The sequence below is a fragment of the Sapajus apella genome, unplaced genomic scaffold, assembly GCF_009761245.1.
Source record: "Sapajus apella isolate SASKATOON/1434 unplaced genomic scaffold, GSC_monkey_1.0 scaffold129, whole genome shotgun sequence".
NCBI lineage: Eukaryota > Metazoa > Chordata > Mammalia > Primates > Cebidae > Sapajus > Sapajus apella.
The window spans coordinates 455,478-478,054 of record NW_022437069.1 but is presented as its reverse complement, the minus strand read 5'-3'; the positions used below and the strand labels follow the sequence as shown (position 1 = coordinate 478,054).

The window sequence follows — 22,577 nt, the reverse complement described above, 5'->3', positions numbered from 1 at the left end:
GTGATCCACCCGCCTCGGCCTCCCAAAGTGCTGGGATTACAGGCGTGAGCCACCGCGCCCGGCCCAACATAGTAATATTATTTGATGGATTCTACTTTGGGGACACTATCCTAAGAATGTAATTTAATAACTGAAAAGAAAGCCTGATAACGTGGTAATATTATTTATTATAGTGAGTAATCAATTTCAGTAAAATATGATCTATCGGCTTGGTGCAGTTTAACATTATTAATGTAGAGACTTCGGCTACATGGAAAAATACTTATATTAGTATGTTGAACAAAACACTAAAAAAGGAATACAAAATTATATGGACTGATGGTTACAGGAGTATATGAAATTTTCACACAGTTGCTAGGACATAACTCGTTTGTCTTTAGTGTCTTTTTGACATTGTCAAAAAAACATCTGACACTACTTTTTTTTAAAAATGTGGTTTAAAGGCCCGACACAGTAGCTCACACCTATAATCCCCAGCACTTTGGGAGGCCGAGGCAGATAGATATGAGGTCAGGCGTTAGAGACCAGCCTGGCCAATATAGTGAAACCCCGTCTCCACTACAAATACAAAAATTAGCCAGGCGTGCTGGCAGCCGCCTGTAATCCCAGCTACTCTGGAGGCTGAGGCAGAGAATTGCTTGAACCTGGGAGGCAGAGGTTGCAGTGAGCTGAGATTGCGCTACCACACTCCAGCCTGGGCGACAGTGCAAGACTCTGTCTCAGAAAAAAAAATGTGGCTTAAAAAACTGTCAAGTAGGCCAGGCGAGGTGGCTCGTGCCTGTAATCCCAGCACTTTGGGAGGCCGAGGCAAGTGGATCACGAGGTTAGGAGTACAAGACCAGCCTGGCCAAGATAGTGAAACCCCATCTCTACTAAAATTATAAAAATTAGCCAGGCGTGGTGGCAGGCACATGTAATCCCGACTACTCGGGAAGCTGAGGCAGGGAATTGCTTGAACCCGGGAGGTGGAGGATGCAATGAGCTGAGATCATGCCACTGCACTCTAGCCTGGGCAACAGAGCGAGACTGCATCTCAAAAAAAAATAATAAGCAAAACAGAGAATCTATTTCTGTGCCTGATTCTCATTGCCAGTTGCCACCGTCTGATTTCAGGGTGGGTGTGAGGGAGGGAGGGGCAGTGAGGGGTGAGGCAGGGCTCGGAGATGGTCTAAGGAGTCATTTGTATCTCCTGTGGGTTTCTTCTCTCAAATTCTTGAGCTTCTCTTTATAGGCCCTCAGTAGGGAAGTGGGGAGGGTTATGTGGGCATTAGTATGAACTCTTACTCTTGACTCTAGCACTGTTAGGGACATCCTCAATGAAATCCCTGACAATTTCTTCAGAAATACATACCTTACATTAACGTTCTGATAACACTCCTTTATAATGATTATTTTGGGGAAAGAATAATTCTTTAGAAGCTAACCCAGCAGGCTATAAACAAATCATTGCTCTTTAAAAAGTATAATAGCAATGCATCCTCATGTCCCCAGAAATGAGAGAGGATCTGGGATGTCTGTGGTCTGTTACGTATATTACTTGATAATAAAAACAGTGATCTTAGGCTGGGTGCCGTGGCTTATGCCTGTAATCCCAGCACTTTGGGAGGCCGAGGCGGGAGGATCAACTGAGGTCTGGAGTTCGAGACCAGCCTGATCAACATGGAGAAACCCTGTGTCTACTAAAAAAAAATACAAAATTAGCCATGCATGCTGGTGCAAGCCTGTAACCCTATAATCCCAGCTACTCAGGAGACTGAGGCAGGAGAATCACTTGAACCCAGCAGGTGGAGGTTGCAGTGAGCTAAGATCGCACCATTGCACTCCAGCCGGGGCAACAGGAGCAAAACTCCGTCTCTAAAAAAACAAAACAAAAAACAGTCATCTTTACTTTGGCTTACAAAAGGCTCATGCTTCGACAGTGCAGCAAAATGTTCTGACCAAAATGACTGTGTCGCAAGGGTCCAGCCTGGGAATACAGCTATGAAACATGCACAAGGAATAGAAACATGGGATGAAAATAGCGGTTGTATTTGGAAGGTAGAATTATAATGCTCCCCTTTTCTGTGTTCCTAAATTGTCCATATGTGGTTTGTTTTTTTTTTTAATAATGAAAGTCCAATATAACAAATACTTACCGGACACTGTCTGCGTGCCAGACACCATGCTCGATGCTGGAGATAACAGTGACCCACACAGGCACAGTCACCGCCTGGCGGAACTTCAGTGGGAGAGGCCGAAAATTTTGCCAGTCATTGTGACACCGTGTGACAGACTCACACTAGAGGAGTTCAGAGGGCGGCTGGTTGTGTTGGAGCGGTGCCTAACCCAAAAGGGTTGGGAGGAGGTACCAGGAAAGGCTTCCTGGAGGAAGAGGTTTCTAAGCTGGCACCTGAGGGCTATGTAACTGAAGACTGGAGTAGGGAGTGTTCTAAGCAAAAGAAGCTGCGTTTGGCAAAGCTTGGGGGAACTGAAAGTTTGGTGACATTGGAGCATAGATTGAGCACGAGACGGGAGTGGGGAGAGATGAGGCTGGAGTGTGAAGCCGGAAGCAGATCACAGAGGCCTTTACTTTCTTATTAAGGAATTTGGATTTTGTCCTAAGGCGGTATAAAGCTGTTGGAAGCATATTCATTTATTTGCTTGCCCGCTTGCTCACGTATTCTTCCAAATTTGTTGTAGAAACTCAAATAATATGGAAGCATGAAACATGAAAAGTGAAAGTCTCCCATTCTCTCCTCCACTCTTTTTTTTTTTTTTTTTTTGGGGGGGGGTTTTGCTCTTTTGTTCCCCAGGCTGGAGTGCAATGGCGCGATCTCGGCTCACCGCAACCTCCGCCTCCTGGATTCAGGCAATTCTCCTGCCTCAGCCTCCTGAGTAGCTGGGATTACAGGCACGCGCCACCATGCCCAGCTAATGTTTTGTAGTTTTAGTAGAGACGGGGTTTCACCGTGTTGACCAGGATGGTCTCGATCTCTTGACCTCGTGATCCACCCGCCTTGGCCTCCCACAGTGCTGGGATTACAGGCGTGAGCCACCGCGCCCGGCCATATATATTATTTTTAATGACAGCACCATAGCCCTTTATATAGCTGTCCCATCATTTATATAACCAGTCTTTATTGAGGAACATTTAGATTATGTCTAGTTTTTCACTATTACAAAACAAAACTGCAGGGAACATTCTTGTTATTATATAGTGTTGGATATTTACATAAGGGTATTTGTGGGACGTGTTCTTAGAGGTAAAATGGCTGGGTAAGAAGGATTGTACACTTAAAATTAAGGTAGACATTACCATATTATTCCCTGTAAAGGTAGTGTCAGTTTCTGCTTCCACCAACATGAGTGTCTCTTCTTTTTTTTTTTTTTTTGAGACAGAGTCTTGCTCTTGTCACCCAGGCTGGAGTGTGGTAGAGCGATCTTGACTCACTGCAGCCTCCGCCCCCCAAGTTCAGGCGGTTCTCCTGCTTCAGCCTCCTGAATAGCTGGGGTTACAGGTGCCTGCCACCACAGCCAGCTAATTCTTGTACTTTTAGTGGAGACAGTTTTGCCACGTTGGCCAGGCTAGTCTCAAACTCCTGGCCTCAGGTGATCGGTCTGCCTTGGTTTCCCAAAGTGCTGGGATTACAGATGTGAGCCACTGCACCTGGCCAAGTGTCTGTTCTTTCATATACCCTTCCCCATTGGAAATAACCTTTTATTTATTTATTATTATTATTTTTTAGATGGAGTCTTACTCTGCCATCCAGGCTGGAGTGCAGTGGTGCAATCTTGGCTCACTGTAACTTCCATCTCCCAGGTTCAAGCAATTCTCCTGCCGCAGCCTCCTAAGTAGGTAGGATTACAGGTGTGTGCTACCACGCCCAGCTAATTTTTGTATTTTTAGTAGAGACGGGATTTCACATGTTGGCCAGGCTGGTCTCAAACTCCTGACCTCAGGTGATCCGCCCACCTCGGCCTCCTAAAGTGCTGGGATTACAGGTGTGAGCCACCATGCCTGGCCAGTATATCCATTTAAAAAAAAAACCAAAACCCTGTGGTTAAAAACCACACAACTTAAAATTTACAAAATTCATTACTTTTAAGTTTACAGTTCAGTAGTGTTAAGTATATTCACATTGTTGGGTAAAAGAGATCTCCAGAACTTTTTCATCTTGCAAAGCAGAAACTCTGTACCTATTGAACAACTCCCCACAGCCCCTCCCACCAGCTCCTGATAATCATCATTCTACTTTCTCTTTTGATGAGTTTAACTATTCTAGGTGCCTCATATTAGTGAAATTATACACTATTTGTCTGTGACCAGCTTATTTCACTTAGCGTAATGGTTAGAAACAAGTCGCTGGTCTTGCCTATACTCAATGGCAGGAATTCCACAAAGGTGTGCTGGGATTACAGGCATGAGCCACCGAGCCCAGCCTCGTTCTGTTTTTTATGGTTTTACTGTTTTGTTTCATTGATATGGCTGTCTATTCCTCTGTCCATTCCCACATCAGTATATTATTTTGGCTTTATAATATGCACTTTGATTTTACTTTTAGTTATGTGTTTTTAGACAGATATATATGAACATCGATTCATGTGGTCTAAGATTAAAAGTAAGCACAACAGCGCAGTGAAAAGTATCCCCTCCATCTCTGTCCTAGCCACCCAGTTCACTCCCCACGGGCACAACCACTGTTGTCATGTTTGTTTATTCCTTTGGGAAATTTTTATTTATGTGTCAGCAAATGTGACTCTGTAGTCCACCTCATGCCATACTTTTCTCTGAAGGTAGCTAACCATACACATGTCTGTACCTTGCTTGAATAAAATTAAAGTTATGAAGTTAAGTGAATAACTTAATCTTGGAGATCTTTCCATGTCAGTTTACAAAGTGCACCTTTATCTTTTTTTTTTTTGGAGACAGTCTTCCTCTGTCGCCAGGCTGGAGTGCAGTAGTGCAATCTTGGCTTACTGCAACCTCTGCCTCCCAGGTTCAAGCGATTCTCCTGCCTCAGCCTCCCGATAGCTGGGACTACAGGTGTGTACCATCATGCCCATCTAATTTTTGTGTTTTTAGTAAAGGTGGGGTTTCACCGTGTTGGCCAGGATGGTCTCGATCTCCTGACCTCATGATCTGCCCGTCTCGACCTTCCAAAGTGCTGGGATTACAGGCGTGAGCCACCAAGCAGGGCCTGTAAAAGAGTACACGGTATTCTTTTATATGAATTTGTCATAATTTATTCAACTAGTTCCCTATTGATGAACATTTAAGTAATTTACAGATTTTTAAACATTATGCTGGAATGAACATTATACATATACAGTTTCATACATGTACAGGTATAGGTGCAAGAAAAATGACTAGAAGTGAAATTGCTGGGGCGCAGCATATGCATGTGTAGTTTGGGTAGATACTGTCAGGTCACCTCCCTAGAAGTCCCTCCCTGCTGTATGTGAAAGTGCCTGTTTGCCCACATCCTCCCTGACACAGTGTTCTGTCAGACTTTTTAATCTTTGTTCATCTTTATTTTTTTTTTTTTTTTGGAGACGGAGTTTCGCTCTTGTTACCCAGGCTGGAGTGCAATGGCGCGATCTCGGCTCACCGCAACCTCCACCTCCTGGGTTCAGGCAATTCTCCTGCCTCAGCCTCCTGAGTAGCTGGGATTACAGGCACGCGCCACCATGCCCAGCCGATTTTTTGTATTTTTAGTAGAGACGGGGTTTCACCGTGTTGACCAGGATGGTCTCGATCTCTTGACCTCGTGATCCACCCGCCTCGGCCTCCCAAAGTGCTGGGATTACAGGCTTGAGCCACCGCGCCCGGACATCTTTGTTCATCTTATAGATTAAAAATCACGTTTCTGTTATTTGTGCATTTTTCTTATGAGTAAGGTGTGTTTTTTCCTGTTTATGGATCATTTATATTATCTTTACCGTGAACAGTCTGTTCATATCTTTTGCCTTTAATTCTTTTGTGTGGTTAATCTTTTCTTACTGATTTTTAGGAGCTTTTTACGTATTAGAAAATCCAGCAATTTATCTGTGATATGAGATGTAAATATTTTCCAAGTTTGCCACTTGTCATTTGACTTTCTTTATAATGGGATTTTTTTTTTTCTAACAGACATTGAAATTTTTTTATCAAAAGTTAATGTTGGCCGGGTACAGCGGGTCACACCTGTAATCCCAGCACTTTGTGAGGCTGACGTGGATGGATCACCTGAAGTTAGCAGTTTGAAACTAGCCTGGTCAACTTAGTGAAACCTCGCCCCTGCTGAAAATACAAAGATTAGCCAGGCATTGTGGCAGGTGCCTGTTATTCCCACCACTCAAGAGGTTGAGGCAGGAAAATCATTTGTACCCAGGAGGCAGAGGTTGCAGTGAGCTAAGATCGCAACTTTGCACTCCAGCCTGGGCTACAAGGGCGAAACTTCATCTCAAAAAAAAAAAAAAAAAAAAAAAAGACAAAAATACATTCCTGTCTTTTTTGTTACTCCCAAGTTTTTTGTTATAGTTAGTAAGTTACCTTCTTTGGTTTCTGCTAACACTTTATACCCTTATTTTTAAATATAAAATCTTTGATCCATCAGGAGCTTAGGCCGGTATAAGGTATGTAGTGTGAATCTGGCTTAATGTTTTCCACTTTGCTAGCTAGCTGCCTCAGCACTGTTTGTTGAATAATCATCTTTTCTCCAGTCGTTTAAATGCTATCTCTATCATATACTGAATTCTGATATGTTTGATTGTATTTTGAGACTTTCTTTTCTCTTTTATTAATCTTCGTGTCCATTCATACACCAGAATCACACTGTTTTAATTAACTTTTTTTTTTTTTTTTTTTGAGGCGGAGTTTCACTCTTGTTACCCAGGCTGGAGTGCAATGGTGCGATCTCGGCTCACCGCAACCTCCGCCTCCTGGGTTCAGGCAATTCTCCTGCCTCAGCCTCCTGAGTAGCTGGGATTACAGGCACGCGCCACCATGCCCAGCTAATTTTTTGTATTTTTAGTAGAGACAGGGTTCCACCATGTTGACCAGGATGGTCTTGATCTCTTGACCTCGTGATCCACCCGCCTCGGCCTCCCAAAGTGCTGGGATTACAGGCGTGAGCCACCGCGCCCGGCCTTTAATTAACTATTATATCTTCATATTATATTTTAGAAAGCTGGTAAGATTAATTCATTTTCATTCTGCTTTTCAGTGATTTTTCTAGGCTATTCTTGCATGTTTATTTTTCCAGCTGAACTTTATTTATTCAACACCAGTGTTACTTGCCAGCCGAATGAACTTTAAAATCGTCTTGTTAGGGTCTTTTTAAAAAATCCTTTCATTGCCGGGCGCGGTGGCTCAAGCCTGTAATCCCAGCACTTTGGGAGGCCGAGGCGGGTGGATCACGAGGTCAAGAGATCGAGACCATCCTGGTCAACATGGTGAAACCCCGTCTCTACCAAAAATACAAAAAATTAGCTGGGCATGGTGGCGCGTGCCTGTAATCCCAGCTACTCAGGAGGCTGAGGCAGGAGAATTGCCTGAACCCGGGAGGCGGAGGTTGCGGTGAGCCGAGATCGCGCCATTGCACTCCAGCCTGGGTAACATGAGTGAAACTCCATCTCAAAAAAAAAAAAAAAAAAAAAAAATCCTTTCATTAATGGGTTTTATGCAGCTGAGTGATATGATCAGATTTGTGTTTTAGGAAAATTATTCAGCCTGCAGGGTGGAACTAGGTTGGAAGAAACAAGATTAGAGACAAAAAGATCGGTTACAAGATTGTTGAAGTCATCCAGGGGAGAATGGGTAGATGAGCAGTTGAGGATAGTGTTGGGTTCTAGAGGTGTTTCCAAAGTCACAATGGCCAGGGGCATTGGTCTGCACCTGAAGCCTCAGCTACGCAGGAGGCTGAGATGGGAGGACCACTTGAGCCCAGGAATTTGAGGCCAGCCTGGGCAACACAGTGAGACTCTATCTCTAAAAAAATAAAGAAATGATACAATAAATAAATAAAAACAAATAGTCAAAATGAGCAGACTTGCAGATGACTGAGATGCTCAGGGGTGAGGGAGGAGGCACCCAAGGATGACCCCAAACGTGCTGGGTTGGGCGGTTCAGTGATGCCATTCTCAGCAGTTTGAAACACATGAGCTATAGGGTGTGGCTTAGGAGGAAGATGGCAAATTCACTCCTAAATATGTTGAGTTTAAAGTGCCTGCAGGTAGTCCTAGAAAAGTGTGGTCCAGTGGGCTGTTGAATGTACAAGTTCGAAGCTCTGGAGAGAGATCCAGGCTAGAGAGTTGGTCTTATATGACAGAGCCCTGAGGAGCCCCTTAAGGGATGGTCAGGAAGTTCAGGAGCGCGCAAAGACGACTGGAAAGAAACACTCAGAGAGGTAGGAGAAAAATGGGAGCACACGGAGCCCCAGGAGCCAGGAGAAGAATGTTTTCAGCAGAGCAAACTGTCAGTAATTTCCAGTGCTTCCAAGAGGCCAGGAGCTGAAAATGCCCATTGGGATTTAGTAGTAAGGAAAGTCTGTGGTTATCTTGAGAAATTTCAGTGGAGCAGACGGGTTGGTGCTGAGGTCTGTGGGAGGTGAGGAAGTGGATGGAGGCACCTCCTTCATCACAAAGCTTGGTTGTGAAGAGAGACAGGCAAGGAGGCGGAATAGGATGACGCAAGTTAGCAACTGATGTATCTCCTCCCTCCCCAGCTTTCCGTGGGAGAGGCTGGGCCATGCGTTTTGTTTTGTTTTTCGAGATAGAGTATTGCCCTCGTGCTCAGGCTGCAGTGCAGGGGCTCGCACTGGCTCTTGTCTTCCCGGCTGTAGCACATCCCAGTGACAGTTAATCTTGCCGCTTTCAGTCTCCCCGTTATCATTAAGTGCTGGGCTTACAGGCGTGAGCTGTCAGGCCCAGCGTTCGGACCGGGTTTAGATGCGGATGGGAAGAGCTAATAGAGGAGAGGAGGAAGCAGTTTGTGACCCTGTTCTTTGAGGACCAGGTAATACTGAGAAGGATATAAGGGGCTGGAGAAATTGGCCAAATCTGTTTGGAAGAGAGTAAGTCAGTTATAGTGTGAGGATATGTTTCCTGCCAGTTTTGACTTTTAATTTTGTTGAGTTTTCTAATATTTTTGCTTGGCACTTTTGAGAAGGAGCCTCTAAGAAATTGGAATCAGGTTTAGAAATTTAGTTGAAGATTCAGTTTGAAAAGTAAGGCACAGACACTGTATTAGCATGCTACCATTCGTGTAAAAAGGGAGGAGATACCTGCACTCCCATGTGTATTATAGCACCATAGTATTTACAACAGCCAAAATACGGAGTCAACCTGGGTGCCCATCAACAGATGAATGGATAAAGAAAACGGGTCATGTATACACAATGAAATGTCATCCAGCCATAGAAAAGAATGAAATCCTCTCATTTACAGCAACATGGATGGAGCTGGAGGCCATTTATGTTAAGTGAAGTAAGCCAGGAACAGAAAGGCAAATATTGCTTGTTCTCACTCATATGTGGGAGCTAAGAAAGTAGATCTCACAATGACACACAGTTAGATTGGTGACTACAAGAGGCCAGGAAAGGGAGAGGTGGGATGGAGGAGAAAAAGGGATATAAATGTATGCGTTTATTTATTTAATTTTATTATATCTATGTTTTTAAAAATTTTGTTATTTTTGAGACTGAGTCTCGTTCTGTTGCCCAGGCTAGATAGAGTGCAATGGTACGATCTCGACTCACTGCAGCCTCTGCCTCCCGGTTTCAAGCGATTCTCCTGCCTCAGCCTCCCAAGTAGCTATGATTACAGGCACTTGCCACCACACCTGGCTGATTTTTTGTATTTGTAGTAGAGACGAGGTTTCACCATGTTGGCCAGGCTAGTCTCAAACTCCTGACCTTGTGTTCCGCCCACCTTGGCCTCCCAAAGGGCTGGGATTACAGGCATGAGCCACCTCGCCTTGCCAAATGTATTTATTACATGTATGAACTATACACTTAAAAACGGTAAAGAAGGGCCAGGCACAGTGGCTCACCCCTGTAATCCCAGCACTTTGGGAGGCCAAGGTGAGCAGATCACTTGAGGTCAGGAGTTTGAGATGAGACTGGCCAACATGGTAAAGCCCCGTCTCTACTAAAAATACAAAAATTAGCAAGGCATAATGGCATACACCTGCAATCCCAACTACTAGCTACTCCAGATGCTGAGACAGGAGAATTGCTTGAACCCAGGAGGCAGAGGGTGTAGTGAGCTGAGATCTCACCATTGCACTCCAGCCTGGGCGACAGAGCAAGACTCCACGTCAAAAAATAAAAATAAAAAATGGTAAAGATGATAAATTATACACGCCTGTGTAGTCACATTATACATCTATGTATAATAAGGAGCAGAAGTAATATGTATTCGTATTTGCTATACATACATCATCACTATTTCGAAGGACTCAGAAGAAGCAAAAAATCTGGTTATCCACTGGGAGGTGGGAACTGCGTTGAAGCAAACAAGTGTCGAGGTTGCCTTGGCACTCCCCACTGTTGTGTTGTATATTTTTTGAGAATGTCAGTATATTACTTATTTAAATAATGTCATCCTAGCTGGTTATCTTTAAAAGCAGTGATTATTGCAGGGCCTGAATTTTCTTATTTGTTAATGATTCTAAGTCTGTAATCTGTCTGTTCTGTGTCTAAGAAGCTCATCTTGCTGTGTGCATGTGAGGTGTGGATCTTTACCTGTACACTTGGCCCTCTATATCTCAGGGTTTTGCATGTGTGGTTTCAACCAATTACAGATCAAAAACATTTGAAAAAAAATTGTATCCTTATTAAACATGTTTTTTCTTTGTCATTATCTCCTAAACGATACAGTATGACAGCTATTTACATAGCATTTCCTTTGTATTAGGAATTATAAATAATTTAGAGGTGATTTTTAGTATATTGGTAGGATGTGTGTAGGTTACATGTAAATACTGTGCCCTTTTATATCAGGGATTTGAGTATGCACAGATTTTAGTGTCTGCAGGAGGCCCTGGAACCAATCCCCCTGCTGTGCTGTACTGCTGTGCTCCACTCTTCCCCACTGGGGACCAGCAGCCTTGGGGAAGTGGACAGTCCTGGATCTTGGTCCAGGAAGAGGACCCTGGCCTGGAACATCCTGGCCCTGTTCACTGTGGCTTGACCGAGTGGGCCCTAAGCCTGGCTTTACATGGAAGAGGAAATGGGGGAGTCATTATTGTGTCATAGGCAAAAGCCTCACACTGGCTCTCACCTTCCTGTGGCTGTGGGAAATCCCAGTGACAGCTAATCTTGCTACTTTCAGTCTCCCCCATTACCATGCTAACGAAGAAAATTCTTTATCCTTTCTCTGTAAGTTCTATTGTGATTTTAGAGCAAAGGTCTGAATGATTGCATGGATTAAACATATTTTACTTTTTTTTTCTTTTTCTTTTTTTTTTTTTTTGAGACAGAGCCCTTGCTCTGTTGCCTAGGCTGGAGTGCAATGGTGTGATCTTGGCTCACTGCAGCCTCCACCTCCTGGGTTCAAGCGATTCTCCTGCCTCAGCCTCCCAAGTAGCTGGGATTACAGGTGCCCGCCACCACACCCAGCTAATTTTTGTATTTTTAATAGAGACAGGGTTTCACCATGTTGGCCAGGCTGGTCTCGAACTCCTGACCTCAGGTGATCCACCCATCTCAGCCTCCCAAAGTGCTGGGATTACAGACATGAGCCACCCGCCTGGCCACATCTGTTACTTTTAATCTCTAGTTTTATATTACATTTGATTGCACACACCTGCTGAAAAGCACCACTTTTTGAAGTGACAAAAAGTCACTTGAAAACTTTGAACTCCCACAAAAAATAATCACATTCACTAATGAATATTTCTCCTTATTCATTTTTTAGGGTACCAGGTAAGGAGAATCTCCAGTTTAGTTAGGACTGTGCCCAGCCTGAGTTCCCATTTTGCTAATTAAAATCCTCAGATGACTATACATGTTATTCTTCTGAAAACTGAGAAAACTGGTTAATCACTGTTCACTTGTCTAGGTTCTCAGAGGCTCAGAGCTGAAGCCAGGAGGCAGGAGAGGATCGCATTATGAGCTTTACTCCTCAGTAACTCCTAAGGCTCACAGAGTGGTTAGTTTTCCTCCCCTGTCTGTAGGCAAGAGTGGGGACTTGCAGATAGGAAGAAAAGGTTTCTCTAGTGTCAGTCCTGCTGGTTTTTCTTTTTTTTTTTTGAGACAGGTGTCGCTGTGTCAACCAGGCTGGAGCGCCATGGTACAATCGCAGCTCACTGCACCTCTGCCTCCTGATTTCAAGCAATTCTCCTGCCTTAGCCTCCCATGTAGCTGGGATTACAGGCCATGCATGACCACACCCAGCTAATTTACATATTTTTAGTATAGATGGGGCTTTGCCATTTGGCCATGCTGGTGTTGAACTCCTGATCTCAGGTGGTCCACCCGCCTCAGCCTCCCAAAGTGCCGGGATTGCAGGCATGAGCCGCTGCACCCAGCCTGCTGGTTTTTCTATTTGTTTGACCAAAGGAATGCCAGGCCAATTCGGTCTCCAAGCAAGCAACCAGGTCTAGTTATGACTTTGCCTCAAACTAAATGGAGAATCTGGTTTCATGGACCAGTTCTTCCGTTTTTGGTAGCGTGGTTCGTCATGGAGACTGCAGTTCCTACCATGGTGAATTTAAAAAAGAAATTTTTATTTTTTGTGTTTTCCTGCTGTTTAAACTATGATGAATTTTTAGCAACCTCTCATCTGTGCAGATTCTCCCAAGAGATAGTGAATGCTTTAGGAACACTTTATACAACTCAGCCTAAGGGAGAACATACCAGAAGCATGGCTGGATGAGAAAGGAGTGGCCTGCCTGGGAAAGTACTTCGTTCCCATCTTCAGAGGGGACCGGTGGCGGCTGGGTGGCCTTTGGTGAGGATGCTGCCTGCTTGCATTGGCTGACCCGGAAGGTCATCAAACTCTTGTGGCTTGTGAGTCCAGACAGAACAGGACACTGCGTGTCTTTTCATGAGCAAGTGGCCAGATGAGGAAAAGTACCCTATGCTCTTTAAAATCAAAAACAGGATGTCATTTTTTAAAAAGCTCAATATGCTTTGTTAGAATTACCATGTGCCATATCTAACTAAATATTCCAGAGCATTTTATTCTTTCCAGACATGTTTTCTCATACTTTCCTAGTTCCTTTGTGATGTCATACGCTTATTTTGTCCTTTAAAGTTATCAATAATGTGAAAAAAAATTGTTTTGTTTTCTTGGCTGGCTATATGGTAGAAAGCTTGGTCTTCCTCTCTTTTTTTTGGCATATGTGTAGAAGTTACTGAGTTAAAACTGAAAAGTCACCTTTAATTTATGGCAGTATCATAATTGTAATTAAATTAAACTTTTTATTTGGAAATGGAAAATCTACCCCAAAGTAGAATAAAGAACCCCCATATACTCATCACCAGATGCGGTATTTTTCACCATTTTGCCACTCTTGTTTCCTCTGTCCCCTTCCCTTTGTTTTTTCTTTTTAAATTCCAAATTAGAGATCTCTCCAAAACTCAGTGAAATGTCCTACTAGGTTGAATCACAGCAGTGGATCTGGTGTGATTCCGAATGTGGCAGGGCTGAAAGGAGGGAGTAGGCAGGCTGGCAGGGGCTGGTCTCTGACATAAGTTTCCTCCGGCGGAAAGAGGCTGGTGTTGGGGTGAACGGAGGCTCAGGCACTTTGACTCCTCTCCTACTTGGCCTGCAGTACCTGCCTGACCCCTCTGGCCTCCAAGGATGCCTTTGGCCAGTGGCCTCACCAGCTGCTCAGCCAGGCTCCTGCTCTGCGCTGTCACTGCTCAAGTCTTAGTGGATCAAAAGCCAGTTCTTCCCTTCTGCAGTTCCTTTCTATTACCATAAGAAGCAAATCAGCTTCCTCTGGAGGAGATAAATGGGCAGACCTAATTTGCCCAGAACATATGTCTCTCGTCATTGTCTTATTAGAATTCAAGTTGAAAGAAGAACTGCACTCAACAGAAGGCCTCCCTCACCACCAAAGATACCACCCCAGGTAGGGAGACGGGGATGGGAACAGGCAGTTTAAAACTTGTGCTTCTGTGCAGGCTTGGGCGGTGCTCCCAGGAAAGACAGAAAATCCCTTCAGAGGTTTGGGTCTGCATTCACCCTGCCATGCCATCCCTGAGGACTTGAAGTTAAAATTCTGCATTTTATAATGGAAATTTGTAGTGGTGGAGAAAAGTAGAAAGAGTAGAATAAGAAGCTCCCATGTAGACCTCACCAATTTTTAATAATTATCAACATTTTGCCATTAAACTTTTTGATTATGTAGCCTAGTGGTAAAACGTTTTATAGCCCCAATTTGGGTATGCTGTTTTTTAAATTACGTACATATAACACGGTATTGTATTAAATACACACACACAAAATAGAAAACTAAGTGGCAACAGAACTCCTAATGTTTACCGCATACCCTGTGTTCATCCCGTAAACCCCCTGGGGGTGCACATTCCTCCTTGGAGCCAGATCTTTTAGGAACATTATGTAATTCAGCAAGCATGTGTCAGAGCCCACTGTGTGGCTGACACTGCGAATGCTGGAGGGAAGATGCTGGGGCGGGATCAGAGGTCTCCCTGTTTACAGCCTGCGCCATCAGGGTCAGGGAATGAACGCCATCCCCCTTCTCCAGGTGAGAAGCCCTGCCCGAGACCCAGACCTCCTTCTCCCCCTTTCCTTGAGCAGCAGCCCCCAGCATGAACCGTAGACCCTGCACTCTGGGCATGTTTTATGCATTGTTGTTATTTCTTCTTTTTTTTTTAAGAGATGGGGTCTCACTATGTTGTCCAGGCTGGTCTTGTACTCCTGTGAGCTCAAGTGATCCTCTCACCTCAGCCTCCCAAAGTGCTGGGATTACAGGTGTGAGCCACCACCATGCCCAGCCATTATTTCTTACTTTGAGAGATTATTTGCCTGGCCCTCTTTGATCGTTTTGATTGGTCTGATTTTGAATTTACCTGATTTTGAACTCAAGACAACCCCAAAACTGTTTTATGTCTGTCATTTTCTGGAGGCATCTTTTAGCTTAGTTTATCTGTTAACTTTACTTCCCTTTTATCTTTGATTTTAAAATGCAGCCTAGGCAGGGGCAACACAAGGACTACAGACATGGTGACAGGCCAGGTCCTAAATCAGAAGATTGGGTGCCAGCACCTTCTCTGGTCCACTCTGCTCTTCAGACTTGTTTGGTTCTTTGGAGAAGTTTGGATCCCAAAATCAGCTAGTCAAAAAAGGCATCACCTCCATGAGAAAAACAAACAAAAAACCCATCCGGGTGGTTCTAGGGTGCTGAGGGTCTAATCACTTCTGCAAGACTGGAGTAGATCAGCCCCAAAGATAGTGTAGTGCTGGTGGTCTGTGGGGGAAAAGCCCTCTGGAACCCAGGACAGCTAGGAGCCTCACAGGAGCTTTGTGAACTGAAGCCCCTGCTTGCTGGCATACATAAGCACCGCAGAGGGCAAAGGAAGAGTGTGGGGGCTGCTGTCTGAGAGGCTGGCTAGGTGCTGGCATGTCTGACGCTGGAGATTTGTGCATTTTGACCTTCTCTTTATGTTTCTCTAATAGGGTATTTAACCAAGTATGAAATCCTTTTTTATTCCACTCACTTTGTAAGGTAGACTTAAATGATCCATTTAACCCCAAGGTAGTGTGAATTAATAGCAGCCCTTTTGTCGTGGGCAGGCCCTCACGACTTCCCCCAACTTGCCCTGAGAGTCAAAGGTGGTGCTGCCAGGGCCTAGAATCGTCTCCAGCTGGTTCCAGGAGAGGCACACTTGTTCCATTGTTATTTGGACTTGTTCTTTTTAAAAAGGGGAGGCGATAACATCTTCCATTAGCTTCAGTCTGCATGTAAATAAAGAGCCTGCAAGCTCCAGGAACCTGCCTTACTTTCTAAACTTATTAAATCTCCACTTTTCCCCAGCGAATTTTTTTTTCTTTTTTTTTTGAGACGGAGTTTTGCTCCTGTTGCCCAGGTTGGAGTGCAATGTCTCGATCTCGGCCCACTGCAACCTCCGCCTCCCAGGTTCAAGCGATGCTCCTGCCTCAGCCTCCCGAGTAGCTGGGATTACAGGGATGTACCACTATGCCTGGCTGATTTTGTAATTTTTTTTTTTTTTTTTTTGGGGGGGCGGAGTTTCGCTCTTGTTACCCAGGCTGGAGTGCAATGGCGCGATCTCGGCTCGCTGCAACCTCCGCCTCCTGGGTTCAGGCAATCCTTCTGCCTCAGCCTCCTGAGTAGCTGGGGTTACAGGCACGCGCCACCATGCCCAGCTGATTTTTTGTATTTTTAGTAGAGACGGGGTTTCACCATGTTGGTCAGGCTGGTCTCAAACTCCTGACCTCAGGTGGTCCGCCCACCTCGGCCTCCCAAAGTGCTGGGATTACAAGCGTGAGCCACTGGGCCTGGCCTCCAATGGAATTTTTAAAAAAGAGTTGTGGTCTCATTATGTTGCCCAGGCTGGACACCAACAGAAATTTATTGAGTACTGGCGGCCAGTATTTGACGCACTTGCCAAGAACTACAGAAGTAAACTAAAGAAGAACAAAGCAGCATCATGGGCAAGGTCCTGTAGACCTTAAGGATGTGTTTAAGGATGCCCTGAGGGCCAAGTGTCAACCACCCTATCTATTGTCTCTCCTGCCGGCTACATTTCCAACCCGTCTCCTCTCTGCTCTGTTGGAAACATACAAACCCAAGTATACAGAGAAATGAAGAAGGGTTGAGGTAGCATTTTAATTGTATCAGAGGAAGCATTGTTTATAGTCAATGAAAAGCTCTGTGGCTTTTAACTAACCATTTACATAATACTGAGTTAGATACCTACTCCACATGAGGCTACTGGAGCCAAAGTCAATTTGTAGCTGTGCGGTTTATATTACATCATAGTCAGATATCTTAGCAGGACTATTACTCTGTAATTGAATCTTAGATCTTCAATAGATTTACAAGAGCATAATAAAATTTATCTGGAAAATTTTTCATTTTTCTTTTAATTTAATTTTTTTGGTGCCTTAATCAGGAAACTCTTTTTTTTTTAAGCAGCAAGGTCTCCCTCTGTCCCCCAGGCTGGAATGCAGTGGCATGATCATAGCTCACTGCAGCCTCTACTTCCTGTGCTCAAGGGATTTTCCCGCCTCAGCCTTCCAAGTAGCTGGGACTACAGCTGCATGCCACTGTGCTTAGCTAGTTTTAAAAATCTTAGCAGAGACAAGGCCTGGCCGTGCTGCCCAGGCTGGTGTCAGGCTGGTGTCAGGCTGGTGTCAAACTCCTGAGCTCATTCCTCCCCCTGTGACCTCCCAAAGTACTGAGATTACAGGCATGAGCCATGACGCCCAGTCTGGAAAATTTCTTTATATATATATATTTTTTTACTTTCTTCTGCATATATCAGTAAAAATCTCTCTAAAATCTCATAAAGAATTGATTTGATGCAGGCTATTCAGCGAAGCAGGCAAAGCAATGAGCTGAAGAGAATCCTGGAATACTGGATGAGGCTCGGAACCCTGAGTTTAAGTTTAGGCTGCTACAAACTGGCCTGTGACCTTGAGAAGAATCATTTCAGCTCTCTGGATCTCGGTTTCCCGTCTGTAGAAGGAAAGAACATAATTCCACTCCCTCTTGCTTTTACGTGTATAGCTTTCTCTGCTAAGCCAGCAGCTCCAGTTCCCTCCCTTTGCCTATCCCCACCTTACGTTCACCTGCTGCAGTCTGGAAAATGAGATGCCTGCATTTGTTAGACCTGGGTAGGATGTAATGGAGGACTGGAAAGCTTCCCTTCTAACTGCTGTCCTCTAGGGTTCTTATCCATTTTTGTTATTTAGAGTCTTTCTTTGCCTTCTGGTTCACTGCTGAGATGGTTGAAGTTACCACATAAATGACCCTGGCCCAAGCTAGCACATTGTCCTCACAGCATAAAATAATGGTGGCGTCATATTCCAGTGGAGTCCTCTGTAATTCAGGCCAGTACACATTCCCAGGGTTGACAGCAGTGTTCCAGGAAAATAGTTGTTGCTCTTGCAGGAGTTTTATCACTTTTTTTCTTGATCACAAGTCATCATGAGGTCTGTCACTGAAGCTACTGAGAGTTGTCTTATGTAGAATTGCTTCTGTTTGAGAATATCGATTAGGCATCCCTTTGTAAAGATGCTGAGGTTGTAGGATTCTGGATCAATACTTTTTCAAAGTATTAACCATTTATATGCATAATCCTGGTTTTCTGCATGTTTTTAGTATATTTTTAAAAACTTGGTAGAACTTTTTTTTTTTTTTTTTTTTTTTTTGAGATGGAATCTTGCATTGTCGCCCAAGCTGGAGTGCAATGGCGTGATCTCGGTTCACTACAACCTCTGTCTCCCAGGTTCAAGTGATTCTCCTGCCTCAGCCTCTCCAGTAGCTGGAACTATAGGCACATGCCACCATGCCCAGCTAATTTTGGTATTTTTAGTACAGACAGAGTTTTACCATGTTGGCCAGGCTGGCCTCGAACTCCTGACCCCAAATGATCCACCCACCTCGGCCTCCCAAAGTGCTGGGATTATAGGTGTTAACCACCGCACCTGGCCCTGTAGAACTTCTTACATGGAAGAATGTATTTGGTCATGCCATTAGCATTTAGAAACCCTTATTTCACTTCAAGGTATTTGCAAATTACATTTCTCCTGTTTTTAATAACTTTATGTAGAAATACAACTATAAGCTAGAATTTTTCTATTTAGATGCAGAAGAAAAAAGTATGTCTTGACTGTTCACACATAAAGAATATACCGTACCAGATACACTTTTAGTAATGTTACGCTTCCTGAGTTGATAATAAACAGCAACTCTCCGATTCTTGGCCTTCAGCTTATTTCCTAGCTAAGCATGGGCTTATGTGGGAATCTGCTTATGGTTTACCGGTCAAGTAAGTAAGATGTGGGGTTTCCGATGAACCACAAATGCAGTGAAATGCCAACAGTGTGGTACATCTACCCGGAGAGTTAATGCCAACATAGGTCACGTTTATAGATCAATAATGTCTAAATTAGAGGAGGTAATTTTCCCCCTAGGTGAGGAAATCCAGTTGCAACTTTTCAGCCATTCATCATTGGGTGCAGCTTTCAGATGCTGTGTGATATGTAGGTGTGCACCTACACGTAATTGAGATCTCATCGAACTGAGCTCTCGGTCTCTTGGGGGAGAACTCTGGCAGTACGGTACTGCCTGCCATTAGCTCTAACTTCTACCTGGAAATCCACCACTCTGCTTCTTTTGGAAGATTCACATGTCCTGTTTCATTTCAGAAAGAGTTCTGCTGTCAGCACTAGCCATGTCACTCCCTCTCTGGTCTATCTAGCACTGGATCCCAGACATTAATGTGGAAAAGCGTTTAGATATGGAGGCACTGAATCCCACTCTTCCTCAGTTTCGTGTCTAGGTCCCATGTTCTGAAACAGGAGAGTGCTTTTCAGAGCCTGGCGCGATCTCAGCTCACTGTAATCTCTACCTCCCGGGTTCCAGCAATTCTCCTGCCTCAGCCTCATGAGTAGCTGGGATTACAGGCCTGTGTAACCACGCCTGGCTAACTTTTTTTTTCTTTTGTATTTTTGTATTTTTAGTACAGATGGAGTTTCACCATGTTGGCCATGGTGGTCTTGATCTCCTGGCCTCAAGTGATCCGCTTGCCTCGGCCTCCCAAAATGCTGGGATTACAGGCGTGAGCCACTGTTCCTAGCCCCGTTTTTCTTGAAGAACAAGGGAGGTATAAGTCAGAAGAACTTGCAAACAGGAGCTGGGCACAGTGGCTCATGCCTGTAATCTCAGCACTTTGGGAGGCCAAGGTAGGTGGATCATTTGAGCTCAGAAGTTTGAACCAGCCTGGGCAACATGGCGAAATCCCGTCTTTACAAAAAAAAAATGCAAAACTTTGTCAGGTGTGATGGCTCACAGTTGCAGTCCCAGGTACTTGAGACCCTGAAGCAGGAGGATCACTTGAGCCTGGGACGGCTGAAATCCTGCCACTGCATTGCAGCCTGAGCAACAGAGGGGAGACCCTGTCAGAAAGAGAGAGAGAGCAGAGGAGAGAGAGAGAGGGGAGGAAGGGAGGGAGAGAGGGAGAGAAGGGTGAGGTGGGGAGAGGGGCAGGGGAGGGAGGGAAGGACCGTAAATGGGAACCTGCATGTTTAAAATACTGGCTGGGCATGGTTGCTCATGCCTGTAATCCCAATACTTTGGCTGAGGCAGGTAGATTACTTGAGGTCAGAAGTTCAAGACCAGTGTGGCCAACATGGCAAAACCCTGTCTCTACTAAAAATACAAAAATTAGCTGGGCATGGTGGCACGTGCCTGTAATCCCAGCTACTCAGGAGGCTGAGGCAGGAGTCTCGATTGAACCCAGGAGGCGGAGGTTGCAATGAGCCAAGATCGCGCCACTGCACTCCATCCTGGGTAACAGAGAGAGACTCCATCTCAAAAAATAAATAAATACCGTATGTACTCTGCAGATACAACTATGTAAGAACTTACATGGTTAAAACTTGAAGAGGAGTAGAAAAAGTGAAGTTTGGAGTGGCACGTTCGTATTTCTTTGTCACCCAGCCTGGAGTGCAGTGGCACGATTTCGGCTCACTGCAGCCTCTGCCTCCTGGGTTCAAGTGACTCTAGTGCCACCAAGTCTGGCTAATTTTTGTATTTTGAGTAGAGGTGGGGTTTCGCCATGTTGGCCAGGCTGGTCTCAAACTCCTCCTGACCTCAAACTACCTGCCTGCCTCAGCCTTTCAAAGTGTTGGGTTATAGGCATGAGCCACCATGCCTGGCCCAGACTTCATTCTTAAACTGCCTTTAGTTTCTGGCTTCCCTGACTGAACAGCTACTCTAATTCATTTGATGAGCAAGGCAGGTCTTTAAGAAGTAATTGAGAAGTCTAAAGCCAAATATAGTTTGGAGAAAGATCAGATACTGCAGGGGCAGAGAGTTGAGATTGGGCCACAGTAAGGAAGAGAAGAAAATATCAAAAGCAGAGATCACCCACCCCACAACTGAATACCAGCAGTAATACAGGATTTGGGCCAGCAGCGGTTAATGCAAAACAGCCAGCCGTTAAATCGAAAATAAAAGCTTTTGTTTTGTTTGGTTTGTTTTGTTTGTTTGAGAGAGAAGATCTTGCTCTGTTGCCCAGGCTGGAGTGCAGTGTGGTGATCATAGCGCACTGCAGCCTCGAACACCTGGGTTCAAGTAATCTTCCCGCCTCAGCCTCCCCAGTAGCTAGGACTACAGGTGGGCACCACCACACCCCACTAATTTTTTTTTTGTTTTCATTTTTTTGTAGAAATGAGGGCTTGCAATGTTGCCCAGGCTGGTCTTGAACTCCTGGCCTCAAGTGATCCTCCACCTCATGCTCCCGAAGTACTGAGACTGCAGGCATTCACCACCATGCCTAGCTAATTTGTTTGTTTGTAGAGCTCATTTTCATATTTTTTTGTAGAGATGAGGTCTCACTATGTTTCCCAGGCTGGTCTCAAACTCCTGGCTCCAAACATTTCTCCTACCTCTGCCTCCCAAAGTGCTGGGACTGTAGACAGGAGCCATTCCACCCAGCCAGAAAATACAAGCTTAACAGGAAGTCTAAAAGGCATTTCAGGAACTCTCTGCTTTTTAGAACCCCTTCTAAAGATCCTTCTCCCAACCCTGTGAACTGGCCTCCAGGACCCCAGTTTGGCCATAATTGTGCCGTGGCTTAGGCCTGTAATCCTAGCATTTTGGGAGGCCAATGTGGGTGGATCAGTTGAGGTCAGGAGTTTGAGACCAGCCTGGCCAACATGGTGAGAGCTTGTCTCTCCAAAAAAAAAAAGAAAATATTTACCTGGACATGTTGGCATGCACCTGTAATCTCAGCTGCTCAGGAGGCTGAGCCTGGGAAGTGGAGGTTGCAGTCAGTCATGATTGTGCCACTGCACTCCAGCCTGGGTGACAGAATGAGACCCTATCCTGTGTCCTTCTCATTGCATCTTACCAAGAAGCACCTGCTGTAAGTTTGTCCCGTTATTTTATAGGTATTTCAATGTATTCATCTCTAGAATAGATGTTCCATTGTGTAAGATCAAATCCAGCTTCCCTATCTCATACTGGCTATTTTTCTTCCAGCCCAGAAGTTATTCTTTGCTTAGATAACTTTATTTTGTGAGTTTATAGATTTGGATTATAAAAATAGACTGGAACTGTTAGATCAAATTAGTCCAGACTTTTTATGAGTTCACTTGGGAGAAATGGGAGTAATTCTGAAATCCAAAATGAGAAAATCCATGTTTAACAAAGAAAACGTAGTTTTTAGCTGAAGGAAGTCCCCTGTAAAAACATACCTACATGTGTCATAGGATTCCTTTCACAGTAAACTACCTATTTTACATGCGATTCAGTTGACGTAAAAGAAACTCTGTTTTAGGCCGGGCGCGGTGGCTCAAGCCTGTAATCCCAGCACTTTGGGAGGCCGAGGCGGGTGGATCACGAGGTCAAGAGATCAAGACCATCCTGGTCAACATGGTGAAACCCCGTCTCT

The 22,577-nt window shown here is 44.6% G+C and overlaps 1 protein-coding gene and 1 long non-coding RNA gene across 6 annotated transcripts in view; one reads left to right on the top strand and one right to left on the bottom strand.

The window, feature by feature from the left end:
- The window catches only part of CRTC3 (CREB regulated transcription coactivator 3), a 115,942-nt gene that overhangs the window by 41,616 nt on the left and 51,749 nt on the right, over positions 1 to 22,577 (top strand). The window lies entirely within an intron of this gene.
- The window catches only part of LOC116539474, a 22,433-nt gene continuing 8,003 nt past the window's right edge, over positions 8,148 to 22,577 (bottom strand). Inside the window, exons 2-3 of the long non-coding RNA XR_004264066.1 lie at positions 8,816 to 8,822; positions 8,148 to 8,159 (exon numbers count right to left, since the gene is read on the bottom strand). This is a non-coding gene — a long non-coding RNA (uncharacterized LOC116539474). The remainder of the gene's footprint in view (positions 8,160 to 8,815; positions 8,823 to 22,577) is intronic.